Source organism: Vicugna pacos, chromosome 9 (assembly GCF_048564905.1).
Source record: "Vicugna pacos chromosome 9, VicPac4, whole genome shotgun sequence".
NCBI lineage: Eukaryota > Metazoa > Chordata > Mammalia > Artiodactyla > Camelidae > Vicugna > Vicugna pacos.
In genome coordinates, this window is record NC_132995.1 from 63,325,458 (window position 1) to 63,333,025 (window position 7,568).

The window sequence follows — 7,568 nt, forward strand, 5'->3', positions numbered from 1 at the left end:
CAGTCTGCAAAAAAGAAAAAAAAATTAAAATAAAACTTCAATAAACCTACCACCCCTTTTTACTAACAGACCTTTATGTGCCTTAGCTCAGAGATCTGGATCACTGGATAGAAGATGTGAGTTTGTTAGTTTCTAAGGCACACATCCAAAAATGATCATCTTTATTAATCACAGATTACCCCTCTGCTCCCAAACTGCCAAAAAGACTGTGTTCCCTATATCTCTATAAGCTGAGTATCTCTCAGCTGTACAAGACACTTTCTGAATAAACTTGGAGGACATCAACAAACTCCCATTTGAAATATTAATGATTTTATTGCTGCCACTGCTCTATCATAGAATTTAGAACAAGTGAGCAATCCTGAGATTGTCATTTCAACTGCTGTTTCAGGAGAACAAAAAAGGCACATAATTTTGCTTTAAGCACTGAAAATCTTTGCAGTTGAGCCATGTGATGCTTGGCTGAAAACAACATCTCCCCAAACAGGCCAACAATTAAATTATTCTTTGAACTCCTTTGAGGGGAAACAAAGCTTGTATTTATCTTGACTGGAGGTGGTGAAGTCAAGTATAGATTTAGCATTTACAATTACTAGTGAGGAAAACTCTTGGCATCCAAGATTTAGTATATAAAAGAAAGTGTCAATTAAAATGGAAATCTGCTCCTTGCCAGAAACACACATTCACACTTAGGCTACTACTAGCAATATTGATACTGGAGAGCCATATGAGCTTGAAATACACTGGAGAATAAATTTGCAGCTGTTAAAATTGGATTCATTTAATAGTCTTTCTGATTCCTTGAAAATAAATCAACTTGGGAAAGTTACCAGAGAAATAAGAAAAACTACTCTGCCTAATGCCGATTAAAAAACATAAGTCAAAGGAAAAAAACCTGGGCAAGACTTCCTGCATCTAAGAGCTGTTCAGGGACTATCGTAAAGGGCATGCCCCAGTGATCACTAATCTATTTGCTTTAACTCAAAATAGAGGGGCTCTGAGTCTTTTTGGTGTCATGGATCCCTCTGGCAGTCTGATGAAACCTATGGACGTCTCAGAATATTTTTAAACGCATAAAGTAAAATTCAGAGTATTACAAAGGAAACCAACATACTCAATCCAGTTCTATCTTGGAAGCTCTGAAGCCCCAGGTTGAGAATCTTTGCTACAGGTATGATCTTGTCTATTCAGCACCCAAATGTCATTTTTCCCATTTATTCCACTTTCAGGTAGGGTAGCCCCACCTCCCCTCAAATCATACCAGACTGTTTGCTTCTTTTAACTTTTCCTTGATCTTTGACTCTAGGCAGGAGTTGGTTATAGGCCAAACTATAAAAGCCCAACCCAGACTCCTCGGCTATTTATGATCAATTAGGAACTGCCAGATAGTACTAGCATGAAAACAGAGCCAGGGGACAGGTCTTTTGGTAGAACAATGTCTAGCAGAATAAAACAGGTTGTATTTTAGTTTTCTTTTTCTCTGGTAGACATCCCAACTTTTAACTGGTTATAAACAAATCTACACAAGCCACCCCACATGCACTTTGCAAAAAGTTATTTTGGAGGCTGGACAGGCAAGTAGCAGTACTTAAAAGCAAGTTCTACAACTGCTTTACTGAAGTTAGGATGTGGTTATTCACCTAACAACGTTTTACCATCTTACAGTGTTTTCAAGCTAAAACTCTTCTTTAGCTCTCGAACCTAAAAATCTACAAAGAATAAAAATTTGAGGCCTTGGTCATTCATTCACCTGTTGCTTAGAACAAAGTCAAAATAATTTTCTGAAGCTCTTAGCCAATGCTGGATTCTTCTCTGAGTAAAGGTAAGAGGACTTCCCCCTCCAAGTGTTCTGGATAGGCTTCCCAAAAAGGCGTTAATTCTTGCCCCAGCTTAATTGTTTGTCAGGCCCAGAGATAATTCCCAGACTTTACACTATCAGAGCTAGAGAAAAACTGCATTGGTACTTCTCCTACACAATTGGCTTATTTTTATCTCGTGGACATTTTGATTATGTGCATGAAAAATTATTTGCATAAAATAGCTGCTAGAAAGCTTAAAACCAAAATCAAGCCATTTACCCTCTGTGCAGTCTGTATCTGTCTTCTTTTGCTTCATTTTAAATTTACACTATACCGCTGAATTTTATGAGTCAGCAGAAATTCTTTTTTGAAACAAGATAGGTCAGAAACATACTCAACCCTATTTTCATGTCCTGCAATCTCAATTCTTAGAATAAGGCTAGAAGAAAATTAAAAATATTCCAGGTCCATCATTAGCACATTTATAGATAAGAAACTGAGGCCAAGGGAGATGGAGTGTCTTCATCAAGATCACAGTGCTAGAAGTAACAGAACTACAACTCCAAAACAGGTCTTCTGAATCCACAGCCAGCGGTCTTTTTATAGACACCACACTACAAACAGCCCACCATACACTATAAAGTCTAAGTCAATTTTCTCATTCTCCTAAGCTGCTTCTACTCCCAAATTCTTGGTTATTTTAAAATTATGTCATCTCCAAATCACAGATATTTAACAAAGTCATCTCCAAACTAAATAAAATTGGCCTCAAAATGGAATGTGACACTAGCATAAAAAATAAATAGCTTTAAGTTTGTTTGTTGAAGGTATAACTTCCTGCTCTCATCCTTAGAGGGCAGACTGTAATACACTTCCCGTGCACTGCATGATTAGACACTGATGACAGTAAGCCAAAGGTAAATTAGGTTCCATTCCATGTAAATCTGATGAGTTGCTTTTCTTTTATATAGCATGATTCCACTTACAGGAGGTATCTAAAGTAATTAAATCTATAAAGACAGAAAGAAGAATGATGGTCACCAGGGCCTGGAAGGAGAAGGGAATGGGGAGTTATTGTTTAATGGGTACAGAGTTTCAGCTGGAGGAGATGAAAAAAATTTCTAGAGATGGATGGTGGTGACAGTTGTGCAATAATGTGAAGTACTTACTACTACTGAACTATATACTTAAAAATGGTTAAAATGACGAATTTTGTGTTATATATATTTTACCACAATAAAAAATGGAAAAATATATTTGGAAATGTGCTTTTATGTTTCTGTGGATTAAAAGATAAAAGCAGCACAAAAGTGCAGTCTTCAAAGCAATATAAAAGACACATTTATTTATAACAGTTCCTACCTGATAAAAAAAAATTCACTTACATGTACCCCAAATAGCCCAAATCAGGGTGGCCCCATCCCCACAGTAAAAAAAAATAACAGCATTCAAAACCCATTCTATACTTGGAGATGTGCCGAAGACCAAAGTGTGCCAGCCGTGCTGGGTAGAGAAGGTGGTGAAGGGCGAAGAGCTCTGACCTTCCACTGCCCTCTCTACCCGACACAGCCCCCGGAGCACAGATTCCAGGAGGCCTACAGTGTTGGGCCAGGGCTGCAAGTGTGCCAGAGCCTCTGGGGTTCCTGCCAGGTCAAAGTGTGAAGATGTCTCTGTGAGGTCAGACAGGCACACTGCAGGTTGCAGGAGAGAACTTTTCTGCCTTTTGGCCGTGGAAAAGTAACCACTAGTTTGACAAGAAAATAAAGAACTGGATTTAAATGTAAAACAAAGAACTTCTCCCCCTGCTTCACAAAATATAGAGCAATTTGCAGCTGAACTTCATTTCAGGTCTTCAAAATGAGTATGGGAAAAGTGATGCTGAGAAAAGACAGCCAGCTACAACGAATACATTCATTGGTATTGTCTTAGATTACTTTTTTGTGTGTGTGCAGTGGAGTATATTCTTGAGTATCATAAAGAATACTTACAAAACACTTAAATATGTTATTTCTATTTGATCAGAACAATAGAACATGATAGGTGGAAGGAATAATTTAGTCCATCTTAAGGTAACAGAAGAGGGATATGAGACTGAAAAGATTTCACAGCCAGCTGGAAGAGGGAGAAAGACCAGAACCCAGCATGCCAAACAACTCTCCAACCTCATAAGATGCTGAGAGGTCTCAGGCCCTTTATCCTACATAAGCAAGGATGAATAGTTAGAAAAAACAGGTAATTTCTTGTGATTTGTTATGTATACTGGGAATCTGTCTTAAAATGTTTGGATAACACAAACGAATATGGCAAGGGGGGGTGGGGACTACAGGATAGGAGATAGATAAACCAGGTTCTACATAATTTAATACTCCAGCTTCAAAGATCTTACAGCTTAGTGAATGCTGATAAATTGAGATGGTGCACCCTAGCAGTATATTTACTAATATTTGCTTATTTCTGCTACCATTTCACTCCCTCTAGATTTCAGGAAGAAAAAACATGTACCACTGCACATAAAAGCACTTCTATGCCATGTCTGACTCCTCAATCATTCCCTTCACCTACCCCTTCCCAAGCCCTCTCGGAAAGACTATAATTCTATAGTTTGGAGCTAGCTAGCTCTGCTCTTTATCTACCAACTGTAAATAATTATTCATGTTATTACATAGTTATCTTTGTCGAGATTTTATCTTTACTGGTGTGTCTTTCAATTTTTACTGAATAAATAAATGGAGTGAAATAAATGAAGTAAGTATTTGAAAACCTCAAGTTTCCTGTTTTGTCTAGACTTTCTTTAAAAACTAAATACTCTGTATCTAAAATGTAAGGACATTCTTTGACCAAACTGTCCTCGTACTAATTTTTTGGGTGAAAGGCACTTTAAGTTAGGTACAAAAGGTGCTTTGTACTTTATTGGCAAAAAATAACTCAGTGGCTCACTAGTGATTTTAAGGTTGCCTACTATTTGTGCTGATCTTTAATACTGTCCATTCAGCTGTTGCCAAATGTTGCCCCAGGTTAGTTGCAGAAGAACCACCTGAGGAATTTATTTTAAAAATATGTATTCCCAAAACCCAGCTGAGACATCTTATTTGAGTGGAGTTTAGCCAGAGAATCTGTGTATGTTAATCTTACACCTCAGGTATCTACTGCTACATAATATTTCACATTATCTCTTATTCCTGAGAAGACTTGTCCAGCCCTAATCTGTTCTGAAGTATGCTTTCCTCAGCAGAACTTCACAAAAGGTTACTTAAAACCTAAACAAAGGTAAAGGAACAAGGATCTTGACCATCCTGGAAGTTAGTTCTCCAGCACACCTCACTTAAATCTTTTACTTCCTGATAGCTGATATCAAGACCAACTTTCAGTTACAGGCCTCTAAGCAGCCTTGGTTTCTCTTGGGCTTGGATGGTCACAGTTATGTGAAGAGCCGCAGCTGTTTCAGGGCAGATCTCTGATTTGTACTTTGAAGCCTAAAATAGAACATAAAAATTACCCGGCAGTATAGGGAAATCGCGATTAATTTTGTTCTTAAAGTCAGTATCACATATGAAAGATTTCACAAGTAGTAAGAGTAAAGGGAATTAGTAATATTTTAGGTTTATATCAATGAGTAGAGTAGGACTGTTATTTTTTTTAACATTTGAAAGGGAAAAAAAATTAACTAAAGGAGATTTTTTTTTTTTAACTGGATGAGAGACTAACTTACATTTAACTGTCAATATAGCAAGGAGCTCTGCAGCAGGAAACTCCAGAACTATGCTAAGCTAATGGATAAATATGTAAAGCAACTAGTCAGTTCAGGCAAACAGTGTTCAAAGAAAGTCACAGCTACAAATCAGAGAACAGAGACCAGGGTATAAGAATATAAGGTGGGCAAATAAATTAGAAGAACCAGCAGTTATTTTTAAATAGTCCAAAAGGTGCATGTAACAAAACACAAAACAGAATACATAAGAGAATAAAAAATAAACGAGGCAAGAAAACAGTTCTTAAAAATTTGGTCCATCTATTCTTAGAATGGAGCACCTTATGAAAAACAATCCATCAGTATGATACACTGAGCTAGAGGTTTAGAATTCAAACTGTTCAAGATGAAAAAGTCATCTCAAGATCCACTTATGAATAACTGTAAAAGTTCTTGGAATTTTCATGCCAGGAGGTGAAATCTGCTACAAGAATGAAAGTATAAGGTTAGGGAAGACTGGCCATTAAGGAGCAGAATACCTCCTCTTTACACATAGCCTAGTGGATGGCAATTCTACAGCCCAGGGTTTTAATCAGGTAGAGAAGATGTGACTATCAACAAAATAAAGCTATTGTTGCAGTCCTTCCTGCTGGGGTCTATTTACTGTTCTTTATTTGTTAAAACTTAATTTTATTAAATGTGCTGATTTCTTAGATGGTCCAAAGCCTGGCCACCTGAATTCTGAAACATGATCCATCACAAATCTCCAGTACTCTCCACTGAAAAGACACAAGGCAACTTTTCATTTCTTTGATTACAAACATCAACCGTTTTTCCTCCAGGCTAGTCAATACGATGTTTCATCCCTACATTCTGGCTCTGTTATAAGAAAAGACCTTTTATTTCAAAATACAATAGTGATTTGTAAGGCTCATGATCAGAATTATTTTTCAAAATTATCGAACGCCAGCCTATCAGCCAAGAGTCAATCTCTGAGATGGATCCAGGAGATTTTAACTTAAGGCATATCTGAAAACCACTGACTGAAATTGTGTCCCTTTGTCATCAAGGAATGTGCATTTAGCTAAATTATTTGGGATGGTGGGTTAGGAGGTGATCTTCCTGTAAACACAAGACAAATGTAAATGGTGTAGAGGCAAAAAAGTGGACATCTGTGTTCAAATGAAAATACAAAATGCATTTCAAAGTAAAATTAATTTTTTTGGATTATCTCTTATTTTGGGTTATCAACAACACCATCCTATTAGCCTGGACTAGAGAAAGACTACAGTTAAAACAACATTCCACCAGTTCTCATTTCCAGATGATCCTACATTACAGAATACAATGAGAAAAAGATATACTCAAAACGAACAAGTAAGAACTATCAACCCTATTTACATTGTGGGCAGAAGTCAATCACCAATTGAAGCTGATAACTTTCTTTTTTTTAGATCCAGTTTCCCAATATTAAAAAAAATTTTTTTTTGTTAGATAATACCATCTGCATAGTTATATTTTTCCCCAAAAAGGAAAAAAAAAAAAACCTATCAATAAAGGCACTGAAGTGCTGTGGCTTGCTTTCTGAACCAGCTTTGATGACCACCAACCTTTTTTTTAAAAACTAATGAAAGGTCACATCAAAAGATGAAATGGAATCCAATCCAAAAAGACTGGATCTCAAAAGGCACTGCTTAACTGATCTGGAATGCTCAACATGCATTCTCTTCATTTGCCTTCCTCCAATGGACCATTCAGTATTTGATGACATTTGCTGTACATTGTACAAAAGGACCTGTAGGCTGAGTTGAATAAAGCTCTCTACACAATCAAAATGTAAATCTGGAAAATGGGTTATGACTACAGATCACTTACACAGATATGACATAAGACCTTCAGTCAGGCCGAGATTCAACAATACTATTACACCGAAAAGACTAGACCTTAGGAACCCTTCTACCTAAACCCATTCTCAGACAAAGGCCAAAGCACACTCAGCAGGGGCAAAAAAAAATTAAAATTAAAAAAAAACAGAAGAAAATATTTCCAGAAAGGACTAGTTACAAACAGGAACAAACCTG